Genomic DNA, 12482 nt, shown 5'->3' with positions numbered 1-12482 from the left:
ATGAGGGTGTGGGGAGAGAGAGGGAAGTAGGAAGAATCGGGGAGATGGGAGGGCATGAGGAGAGAGGAGGATGGGAGGAGGAATGGATTGTGAGGGGAGGGTACGGTGAGAGGGATGGGTGTGGGGGAAAAAGGAAGGAAGGGGAGAAAGGGAGAGGGGGAAAGGGAGGGTAGACTGGGAGAGGGGAGGGTGAGGGGAGTAGGAAGTGTGTGGGGAAAGGGGAGAGCCGAGAGAGTGAGGATGGGGGAAATGGGGAGGGTAAGGGGACAAGGGAGTGTGAAGGGAGACGGGAGGGTGGAGAGTAGGGGAGGGGAGGGCAAGACGTGGGAGAGAGGACGGTGGGGGCAGAAGGGAAGGGGATGATTAAAGTCAATATAAAAAAAATAAAATACTTAGACCAATAAATACTCCATTGACAAATTATATATATTTTTACAGATTTATACACCGATTACCAGACATGAGAGTAGCCAAGGAATAATGGAAAACTACATCATCTGAGTGAAGGGTTCGAGTGACGTGATTCTCGCTAAGCATATTCCTCCCTCGTCTCGCAGTCCGGCCAAGACCAACCCAAGAAAACTGCCTTGATGTCCCCAGGCTTTCATATTCCTCAACAGGCACAGAATATTCCTCCTCCATATTCCTCCCCACCAGCAGAGAATATTCCTGCTCTTATTCCCTCCCATCGAAGAATATTCCCCCTTATATACCTCCAGCCAAAGAATATTCCTTCTCTTTACCCCTGCCAGTTAATATTCCTCCCCACCAAAGAATATTCCTCCTTTTACTCCTCCCCACCGAAGAATATTCCTCCTCTTACTCCTCCTTACCAAAAATATTCCTCCTCTTACCCCTCACCGCCAAAGAATATTCCTCCTCTAATTCTTCTTCCCCAAACTTGGCAACGCAGTTAAATTTCCTCGAAGTCTGGGAGGACGTTGTTAAAATGAGGTGTTAAAATGTGTTAAAATGGTGTTAAAATGAAGTGTTAAAATGAGGTGTTAAAATGAGGTGTTAAAAAGGTGTTAAAATGACACACACATACACATACACACACAAACACACACACACACACACACACACACACACACACACACACACACACACACACACACACACACAAAAGAGAGAGAGAGAGAGAGAGAGAGAGAGAGAGAGAGAGAGAGAGAGAGAGAGAGAGAGAGAATCACACAAATCTCCTCCAATCTAAACTGATATACTGACTCTGTCCTGCCGACTTCCTTACTGACTAACTTATTCTATAACTAACCAATTTCCCCACCGACTATACTCCTTTCACTCCAGCTTGGGCTAGAATTACTCTCTCTCTCTTGAATCTCAGTTGTAGCAATAAATGAACACAAGAATAGGATGCTAGTCATAAAGAAGTGCTATGGAAAGGAAGAAGAACCACAGTACTGTCTTTTCCTGCCACTGAGCTACGTGAAATAAGCTGCAAAAAGACGAAAATCTGGGCCAAGTTACGGTGAGAAGAGTACAGTAGATAATCCTCCCTGTCCTAATTGCAAACAACTGACTAACTGACTAACTGACCAACTATCTGATCCACTGACTGACTGGGAAACTGACTGGGTGAGAGAGTTTCAAAGTTGGCGGCACCTCATAAGCGCTTGCGAATACAGAGGCGAAATTTTGCGAGAAAGTTGGCTGAAGACGACACAAGGTATTATAAAGCGGAAGTGAATGCAGGAAATAAAAGATCATGCTGGCAATGCTGGGATATGAGATGGAAAGAAAAGATAGATAGATAGTTGGATAGATAGATTGATAGACAGACAGAAGAATGAACGAAAGAAAGGAAGAAGGAAAGGCATACAGGCAAACAGAAAAATGAAGACAGACGAGAAAAAAGAAAAAAACGAAAGAAAGCAAGAAGACAGAAAGAAAACAAACAGAGAGGCAGAAAGAAGACATAGACAGAAAGAAAAAAAAGAATGAGAGAAAAAAGTAAGAAAGAACGACAGGCAGGCAGAAGACACAGACAGAAAGAAAAAGAGAGAAGAAAGAAAGAATGGCAAAGAACAAAAAAAAAAAAAAATGGTCAATTAATTAGAAAGGCATCTAGATCTATGCCTTAGGTTTATGAATACGATATATATATATTTTTAAACTTTATACTTGTTACTATCCGTCGCTTTTTAAAAGCATTAAGGAGATTTTTCGAACGGGAATTTTTCGAGATAGTCTTCATTAACCCTCCTCCTCCTCTTCCTTATCATCATTATCCTCCTCCTCCTCCTCCTCCTTATCATCATTATCCTCCTCCTCCTCCTCCTCCTTCTCCTCCTCCTCCTCCTCCTCATCATCATCATCATCATCATCATCATCATCATCATCATCATCATCATTATTATTATTATTATTATTATTATTATTATTATTATTATCAAAGCAATATCATCAAGGGAGGTAGCTTAGTCATGCACCCGTAAGTGTACTGAACAAAGGCAGCCTAGCCGCGGGCCCTTATCCCTTGAAGACTATTTTTTTCTTTTTCTTTTCTTTTTTGGTATCATGCATATAAAAAAAAACAATAGTGCAAAATTTCAACTGCGCTTTCCCTGGGGAGACGAGAGTAATAAATATTTTCGGCCCATAAATTCTCTTTGGTTTATTGTCAGTATTTCATTTATTTATTTTATTTACTTTTTTGCTGATTTCCATCCATGTAGAATATAACAAAATAATATTCCCAGGGTTGAAGAAGCCAAGGAGATGCTAGGGAAAATGAGTAACACAAAATGAATGAAATGAGGAGGAGGAGGTGATCAATGAGAAACGGAATAAAAAGATGATTACGACGAGCAGGAAAAGAAGGAGAAGATTGAGAAATTGAGAAAAAAATGATGAATATGATGAGAAGGAAGGAAAAAAAGATGAGAGGGAAAATGAACAGAATGATGAATAACATGAGGAGGAGAGGATGATGAGGAGAGCGACTGGTGTTGGCCTGAGAAGATACTGAACAACTTAGGAACTTGTTGTCGGAAAGCCTTCGATGTGAACTTTAGTGTGTGTGTGTGTGTGTGTGTGTGTGTGTGTGTGTGTGTGTGTGTGTGTGTGTTCTGTGGCACTCCTGATAAAATACGATAAGAGATGACAGTTCCAGCTCGTCAACATCTTCCATTGAAGAAGTGGACATCGCAATGCAGTTCGAAAGGGTAGGATGGATATAGAATTTTAGCAAAACAGATAATTAAATCTAAGTCTGGGGTGTATGCACGTAAAAGAGCGCTAAATAAGAAGTTAACTGCAAAAGCTAGAAATAAGGATGAAACAGCATTATTCCTTCCTCCTGGGGTATCAGTTCTCCAGTCACGGTAAAGGCCCAACAAAGGTCATCTTTCACGTGGAACCGATTATGCTGCATTGATAGACAGACAAGACTTCAGAAAGACCCACAAAGCAAATTTGCTCTCCGAGAATGTCTTTGGCAATTGGATCGTTTCATAATTCCTAGAAAGCATTCTTCATGGCTTCCGGAAACTCTTTTCTCGAGACAGTTGACGGGAAAAGATTTCGTCACGACGTGTGCGGGAAAACGGTGATGAAATTCTGCTTTCACTAACTCTGTATACACTAACTCTGTATACTTAACGTACAATCTTATGTCCTCACCACTCCCAAAAATAGACCAAGACCTTCCAGAGGGTCTATGCTAGAGGGAGAAAATGAGGAGTGCGTGGGTTCATTTGGGCGACATATGAAATTTGCTAGTTATTGCTTCACTGTAACTTGGTCTAAAATTACCATACGTCCATCTTGAATGCTGAGTTGTAACAATTGATCAGTGGAAGAATATGATGCCAGTCATGAAGAAGTGCTACGGAAAGGATGTAGAGCTGTAGCACTGCCTTCTTCTGCCACTGAGTTATGTGAAAAACGCTGCAAAAAGAAAAAAATTTGGTCCAAGTAAAGGCGAGAGTTACAGTGGCAATGACCTGGTGTAGCGGAGGAGGTCAGCGGGGAGGGTGACGAGGTAGGGCAAAGCAGGGCGGGTCAGGGGCCAGAACACAGTCACACCACACCACCACACCTGTCTACCACTTGTTGCATGACAGGAACCATACCCAGACTTTTACCAGGGGGACGCACGGTTCTTGAGTGTCAGAGGAATGTAGAAGTGACTTTTCGAAATCCAGGGAAAGAGACAGCCTTTAGCAACTCCTTCACTAGTAGTTCTTCTTAATCCTTTCATTCCGGGGACGTGTGTTGTGTGTGTGTGTGTGTGTGTGTGTGTGTGTGTGTGTGTGTGTGTGTATCTATCTTGCTACCTCTTGTCATTCATACTGGACACAGGAAAGAATTCTTGTTCTGAAAGGGGTCACTGAAGACTATCTAACTCTTTCAGTTCAAAGAGTCTCCTAAGATGGGCAAACTTCTGAAGGAGGAAGGAAGGAACGGGGAAGGTGGGCCAGTGTGATCAAAATAAGCATCATCGTCGGCCACATAACCTGCGTCGCGCCATCAAACCGTAAAAGGGGAAAAAAAAAAAACATGGTCAGCAAAAAACCGGGTGGGAGGGCGGTGGGGCTGAGGCCTGAAAACACATTTGTGAAAATTGTTGTTGTAGGATTAGTATTTTGAGTGCAGTGAAGGCTAATGTAAAAAGTCATCCAAAAATGTAAGTGTCGAGGGAGAGGATGGAGTAAAAGTAGGGATGAGAGAAACAGGAACGATGAGCTGTGTGAGGTGGAGTGGAGAGAGGCAAAGAGAGTTCTGTACATCCTGTAAAGAAAAACCTGCCACATGATTAACCCCTTTAGCTCAATGATGCATTTTCTTATATTCTTCCTTCCTGCAGACTTTCATTCATCGTAGGAGGGAGGCGCAATAGTGAAAAGGATCATTGAGACTAAAGCTGATCTCTCCAATTTGAAGGTTTCCCCCTAATCCGAGTAAAATCCTTTGAAGACAGAAAGAACATAATGGAAAATAATACCACTGGACAGAAGGCGTTGTGGTTTAAGTGCAGTGAAGGTATATCTCAAAGTTTTCTCCAAGAACAAGAGGAAGCTAAGCGCGCGTTGCTCTCATTTGCCCCTCCTCTCACACCACAGCCAACAACGGGTAAGGGGGTGAGAGTTAGAGCTTTCCCGTGCTGCTTACTCTTAATTGTCAGTAAGAGCTGTAAATCGGGACGGGGGTGAGATAGTCGGGATCTGTGCTTGGGAGAGAGAGAGAGAGAGAGAGAGAGAGAGAGAGAGAGAGAGAGAGAGAGAGAGAGCACGAACAATGGAGGAAGGCAGGAAAATATTATGGATAGAGAAAGGAGACAACCAACAAAGACGGAGTTAGGAAAGAGAGATTATGGAACTAGGGAGATAAAATGAAATGAGAAAGAGAAGAATGAAAAATGAGAGAGGGCATGCGAGGAAGGAGGGATGGAAGGAGAGAAAGAAAAGCCAAGGGAAGAGGGTGGAGAAAGAATACTAATGAGGAAGAAGAGAGGGAAGGAGGTAATGAGGAGTTAAGGAGGAAAACTAGGAACTGAGGGAGAGAGAGGGAAAACAAATAAGGGAGGAGAGAGAGAGAGAGAGGAAACAGATCACCAATTAAGGAAGGTAGGAGAGAGGGAAGGAGAGAGAAAGGAGGAGAAAGAGAGAAAAAAAGAGAGGGAAAAGAGAAAGAAAGGAGAGAGTAAATATAGGAAAGAAAAGGAAAAGAAAGAGAGAAAGGAGAGGGAGTAATATCAAGGAAAGAGGGAGGATAAGAGGGAAAACGGAAAGGACAGGAAGGCAAGGGAGGAAGGGAAAAGAAGGAAGACGGAAGGTAAGAGGGAAAGAGGAGTAAAGAAAAAAGGAAGAAGAGGGAACAGGAGGAAGGAAGGAGAAGAAAATAAAGAAGAGAGAAAGACAATAAGAATGAAACAAGGAAGGGGAAAAGTAAAGAGGAAAAGGAGAAAGGGGGGAGAATAAAAACAAGGGTAGAGGGTATAAAAAAAAAAAAGAGAGAAGAGAGGGAAGTAAAGAGAGAGGAAGAAGACAGTAGAAAAATAATAAAGGATGGATAGCGAGAAAGGTGAGAGAAAGGAAAAAGAGTAAAAAAAAGGGGGAGTTGAACAGGAGAGTAAGAAAAGAGAGTAAAAAGTGGAACAGGTGTATTTACGTAGAAGAGAGAGAGAGAGAGAGAGAGAGAGAGAGGGAGAGAGAGAGAGAGAGGCGGAGTGGAGCGAGGCAGCAGCAGTAGCAAGGCGGCGGCCATACGGAGTGCACGTGTCTGTCCGGCCGCCTTCGCGTGGTGTGGCGGTGGTGGTGGTCTTGTTTTTACCTCCCCTCGCCCCACATCCCTTTCTGACTCTCCATCTCTCTCTCTCTCCCCACCTACACCCCTCTACACCTACCTCTACACCCTCCCAATCCACATTGTTCCCCGCGAATCCCATTTAGCTTGGTATAATTCCTTAACTTTAAGTGGAAGAAGAAATTGCCGTGACTCATTATAACTAAGTGGAAAAGTAATAATAATAAAAATAACTGTGGACTCCAATAATAACTTAAAAACCCTGTGAACTTTAGGTATACCTTGACATACGTCCCTAAGTTTTAAGTGGAAATAATTGCTGTAACTTTGTATAACTTGGTACACAGAACATCTCTTTCTTTAAGTGTACAAAAACATAACGAAGAAGGCTGTGAAAAGTAATAATAATTTCGTTTATTCCCCTAATTTTAAGTAGAAAAAAATAAATGTTCAAAGTGACTTATAACGTGGTATATTTCCTTACTTCTAAAAATAGAGTATCACTTTATATTCCAGTAATACCTAAAACACTCCAGTTCCCTAAATTTAAGTAAAAAGGAACATTACATAGCTAATTACTGACATGGTACATTTTCCTACTTCTTAGCGGAAATATAGTAGACTTAAAAAAAACTTTGGTACTTTCTCCTGCTAGTCTCGTAAGTGGGAAAAAAAAAAAAATACACTGCTGTACTTCCTCACTACATGGCATATTTTCCTGTCTGATGGTGTCCGAAAAAAAAAAAAAAAACTTGCTTTTCTCATTCACAACTTGTTACTCCAACTTTCATCTGAGACAGTAAGGAAAAAAAAAAAAAAATAAGATAATCATTCATAACTTAATGCTCGAACTTTCATTTGAGGCAGGGAGATAAAAAAAGAAAAAAAGAAAAAAGATTCATTTCCATCTTGATACCCGTACTTTCATCTGAGGCACGAGGGAAGAAAGATAATTCACAACTTTATATTTTTTTCATTTGAGGCAGGAAGACAAAAAAAAAAAAAAGAAAAAAAAAGAAAAAAATCATTCACAACTAGATATTCGTACCATCATTTGAGACTAAAAAAAAAACTCAATGGAAAACTTGATAAACAGCATCTCTCTACTTTCTAAAAAATAAAAAATAAAAAATAACGCCACTTTTACTTGCAGCCTGATCTATTTCCATTTTGGGGTCTTTGGTACGAACAGAATAAATCCACGTTAATTGACTAAATCCAAGTGACTCGTGTCCGCATACTCATTGGCGTGGGAGACTTCTTAGTGCCTTTTCCTTGGTGATTAATTCTCCATCTCGTAACTTGCATTCTCTTCTGTATCAGTTAATAATGTCGACACTCATCAGTAATATCGACGCAGCGCCACTTCCATACCGACTTAGTTTTCACATATTTAGTTACTTTCTCTTGCATCTATTTCTCATATATATTTAACATGGGTTCCGTCTTGGTCAGTAGCATCTCCGTGAACCCTTTTCCTTAGCGATTTATGTTTTATCTTATGCCATATTTTCAGTAAAGAGGACTATTAGACTTTTAAAACCGATTACGCACACTATCTATCTATCTGTCTATCTATCTGTCTTTCTGTCTATCTGTCTATCTATCTATCTATTTCTCTTGTTCCTTTAGATGATTATATTTAGCTTGATGAAAACTTATTGCAATGAAGGGATGAATGAAAGATTTAGCTCCTTAAAAAAAAAAAAAAAAAGCTTTCCTAGGCTGCATATAATCGTCTGGAGATGATGAGAATAAAAAACAAATATAAAAAATAAAAACACATGATGGGACTTGCGGGAATCAGGTGCAAAAAATCAGGTGCGAAATCCCTGAATAAATCGCTGAGGAAGAGGCGTTACGGAATCCTAAAAGGCCAACTAGAAACACGTCCCTCATTCCAATTCTACTCACTTCCTACTTCCGTCCGAATTCCCCTTCCCCCCCCCCAAAAAAAAAAAAACGCTATCAATATTCATGCGTTCCCAGCGAGCGTCGTAATTTGTCAGGTGACCGATAGGTAAGGGAGAGTGAGCGATAACTTTTGAAAACCGGTGATACGCTCTTCGGAACCCAGCCAATTTTTCAGAATAAGGCGTAAGAGTGTCATAATTCTTCGTCTTTAAGTGAAACTATACCCCTCACCACGGCGGCACATGGTCAAGCAGTGGTTCTGAAATTTTCTATGATTTTTTGGCAAGTATTTTTTTTTTATTTATGAGAAGTAGACATTTTTTTTTTCTACTTTTTCTGGCAAGTAAGCGACTCTCTCTCTCTCTCTCTCTCTCTCTTTACTTGGGTTAGACAGAGCCGCCGGTAACCCCTTCTCAACTATACCTGTTTCAGGTGAACTTGGCCTAATATTGCCATCTCTCCATCTTGAATGCCGAGCTGTAGTAATAGATTAATACCAGAATAGGACGATAGTCATGAAGAAGTGCTGTGGAAAGGAGGTAGAGTAGTATTGTCTAGACAACAGAGCTCCGTGAAATAAGCTGCAAGAAGACGAAAATCTGGGCCAAGTTAAGGTGAAAAGAGTGTCGTAGATTTTCCAGAACTAAACAGAATCGTGTGTGGGGAGGAAGGATTAACTAAGATACAGGTCCGCGGATTTAGGGCGTACGACTATAGATAGAGAGATAGACAGATAGATAGATGGAGAGGATTTAAGAGGCTACCACCTTCACCACCACGACTTAATTTTATTGTATTCTTCCTGCTCAGACGATTTCACGCACCTTCCCGTGTACCTCTAATTCGAAGGGGTTAATCGCGGGAAAATCCAATCCCTCTGGGTCGAACAAAGCCTCCCTCAAGCTGAATAAAATCATCTGGAGGTAGGAAGAATAAAATAAAAGGCGTACTCGGACTGAAAGGGTTAAGGGTCACTGCTGGATTTTAAACTGACCTTGTCTACCCATCCTTACTCTGACTCGACATCCTAAATAAATAAATAAATAAATAAAAATAAAAACAGATAGACAGATAGATAGATAGATAAATGGATAGACAGATAGATAGATAGATGGATAGATAGTAAAGATGGACAAGGATGCGTATAATTTAAGTGTTCACAGAAGATGGGAAATTCTGCTGTTGGTTTAGGGGGTCACTATATCCGACCTTTGACCTGACCACCTCGCATAGAAACGGCAGGAGAGACGTATAGCTGGGGTAAGGGATAGATTTTTTTTAGGTTTTCATTGCGCAGGGACATTTAGAAGTTGATGCGGAGTTAATAATTCTCTACTTTCAAGCGGGAGGGTGGAGTAGTGTGTCCCGTCATGCGTTTTTGGTGTTGCAGTTTGTCGAGGCTCGTTCGATGATAAATACAGACTCTCTCTCTCTCTCTCTCTCTCTCTCTCTCTCTCTCTCTCTCTCTCTCTCTCTCTCTCTTTCGCAGCCTGAAACACTGGGTGGGGGTGGATTAGTGACAGAAAATGGTGTTGTCCGGCCGTATGGATCACTTACCCTTCAGAATCAGTTATTAAAAAAAAAAAAAAAAAAAGAGGCATCAAGCGTGTAATGTCAAGCGTGCGGTGTTAGGCGCGTGGTGTCAGACGTGTGGTGTCAGGCGTGTGGTGTCAAGCATTGTGTCAGGCGTGGTGTCAGGCGTATGGAAGCCGGCCGTTACAACACATAGCCTACACACACCCTGACCTGCTCTTACTGTCATTACCCTCACGGAAACAAGCACAGATAAAGAAAGAAAAGAAAGAAAGAAAAGGAAGGAAAATAGAAGGAAGGAAGGAAGGAAGAAAAAAGAAAGAAAAGGAGGAAGGAAAGAAGAAAAAGGAAAGAAAGGGAGGAAGGAAGAAGGAAAGGAAAGAAAGATAGAAGAAAGAAAACGAAAAAAAAAAAGAATATAAGTGGACAAGGGTGGTGTGTTTTCTGTTTCATTTATGGTTTCAGAGAACATATAAATTCACTCGTTGATACAAGAGGATTATTTTTTTTCCTTTGGCATTATCCCTTGCGCACAAACAGCTAAAAAAAAAAAAAAAAAAAAAGTGGATCAGGGGTAGTGTTGTCATTTTGGTTTTCACAGAACATGGAAATTCAGAGTTGATTTAAGGGGTAGCTCTTTCTGGCTTTTGGCTTGTGCACTTCGTATGGAAATAGCTGAAGTTCATAGCTTTAAGGGAGGGCGATGGTGTTTTTATTACTACTGCTACTGCTACTGCTGCTACTACTACTACTACAACTTCTACTACTGGTGCTACTACTACTACTATATCCTATTATTATTTTTTAAAGTGGAAATTCGATGATACTTCCAAGAGTTACTAATTCCGTCTTTAATATGATCTTGACCAATTCTACCCTCCTTACCTCTCACTGAAATGGCCGAAAAGAAGAAAGATCCTATTTTGACAAACAATGTATTATAATAATTTCACAAAACACGGAAATTTAAGGGCTGTTTTAAGGGTTAGCAATTCCTGCCTTTGAACTGCCCTGCTCTGCCCTTCCCAACCCCGCACTGAAACAGAGGAAAGGGAAAAAAAAAGGAAAGCCGAACAAACGTGTATTTTATTTAGGACTTACTATGCAAATTCTGAAGTTGGGGGCAAACACATCTCATTCCAGCCTTTGACATGATCTGCTCCTGTGCTCCCTCGTCCTTGCATTGTTTTGAAATGGAGACTTTTTTTTTTTTATGAAGTCGGTCTGTCAAAATGAATTGCAGATTAGCACAGGTCAGCTGACAGGTCGTCCCCCCCTCCCCCTGCGTCTGTCTGTCCGTTTGTCACACACACACACACACACACACACACACACACACACACACACACACACACACACACACACACACACACACACACACACACACACACACACACACGCACACTTACACACAAATTATCACAAGCCACCTAGTAGGTCTCCTCCCCCTCCCCTCCTTCTCTCTCTCTCCCCAACACTTCATCCCAATCGTAATCCCTCTTCACCTCAAACTCTCTCCCTCCCCTCTCTCCTCCCAGTCTATTACATAAACGAACGGGGTATTAAAACTTCAGATCCCCTAAATATACGTCTGCAGTAACTTTGCATAAAACCATTGTATTTATATAGAAGTCAGTGCGAGAATAAACGTGAAATTAAGCCAGGAATATGCAGGATATTTTTCGTTTTCGGTGTTTCCTTCATAAACACGAATCTCCAAACTGGGAAATTAGGGATGGAAATTTAAGACCTGAGTTGTATTTCCCTAGCGATAAATTAGACTCTGGACGCTGGGTTAGAGGTTAAGTGTAATGGTTGGAGTGATGGTGTGGCATAGGTTCGAATCCCTTGAGGACTGGAGGGCTTCTGATCAAGTAATGCCTCAGTGGAAAGTGATCTGGTCATATACCCTTCACTGTACTGGATTGACCTACTTCTTGGAGGGGGTAATATGGGTTTGACTCTTCTCCCCCCTCCCTCCCCTTCTCTCTCTCTCTCTCTAAATGTCTCCAGCACCGTGATAACACAAACTCTGAAATTCACTTCAAAAATTTAAGACCACTTGCTGCATTTCCTCAAGAAAGCAATAATAATAATAATAATAATAATAATAATCATCATCATCATCCATCTTAAAGGTGAAAATCCAGAATAACCGTGACGAACCAGACTCGGAAATTCGCGCCAGAAAAATTCACGACCAACCCGACTTGCATTTCCCGACGCCAAATAATAATAAGCGAAGGAGACTTGTGCCGTAGTTGCGTCACCGGGGCTGTCACACGCAGGCGGCTGTGCACTCACCTGGTGGAACTTTAATTATCACCTGTACGGGTGGGGCGTAGGTGTGACAGTGGCGGAACAGACTTAGCTGGACGTGTAATAATTTTAGTTCTGTCATTTTCTCTTTCATTCTTTCTCTATTTCTGATTCTCTCTCTCTCTCTCACACACACAGAGACACACACACACACACACACACACACATACACACACACACACACTTTCCAGTCAGCTCCAATAATTCTGTAATAATTCTGCTTCTCCTCCTATCAAGTGCTTCCTCTTCCTCTCCCATTCCTTTCCTGCTACTTTTACTTCACTCTCATGCACTAACTTCCATCGTGGTGCTCTTTGAATTCTACATTTTCCTCTCCAATAGGTCTTTCTCTCTCCCCTTTTCCTCCCTCTTTTTTCTCCATAGGTTACTGTTTCTCGATCAGTTGTCCTCTGTATCCCATTCTATCCCCTCCTATTTCCCTCCTACTA

Source organism: Coenobita brevimanus, chromosome 80, assembly GCF_032717465.1.
Source record: "Coenobita brevimanus isolate Jiangsu-jjx chromosome 80, ASM3271746v2, whole genome shotgun sequence".
Classification (NCBI taxonomy): domain Eukaryota; kingdom Metazoa; phylum Arthropoda; class Malacostraca; order Decapoda; family Coenobitidae; genus Coenobita; species Coenobita brevimanus.
Note: the sequence above shows the minus strand (reverse complement) of the source record.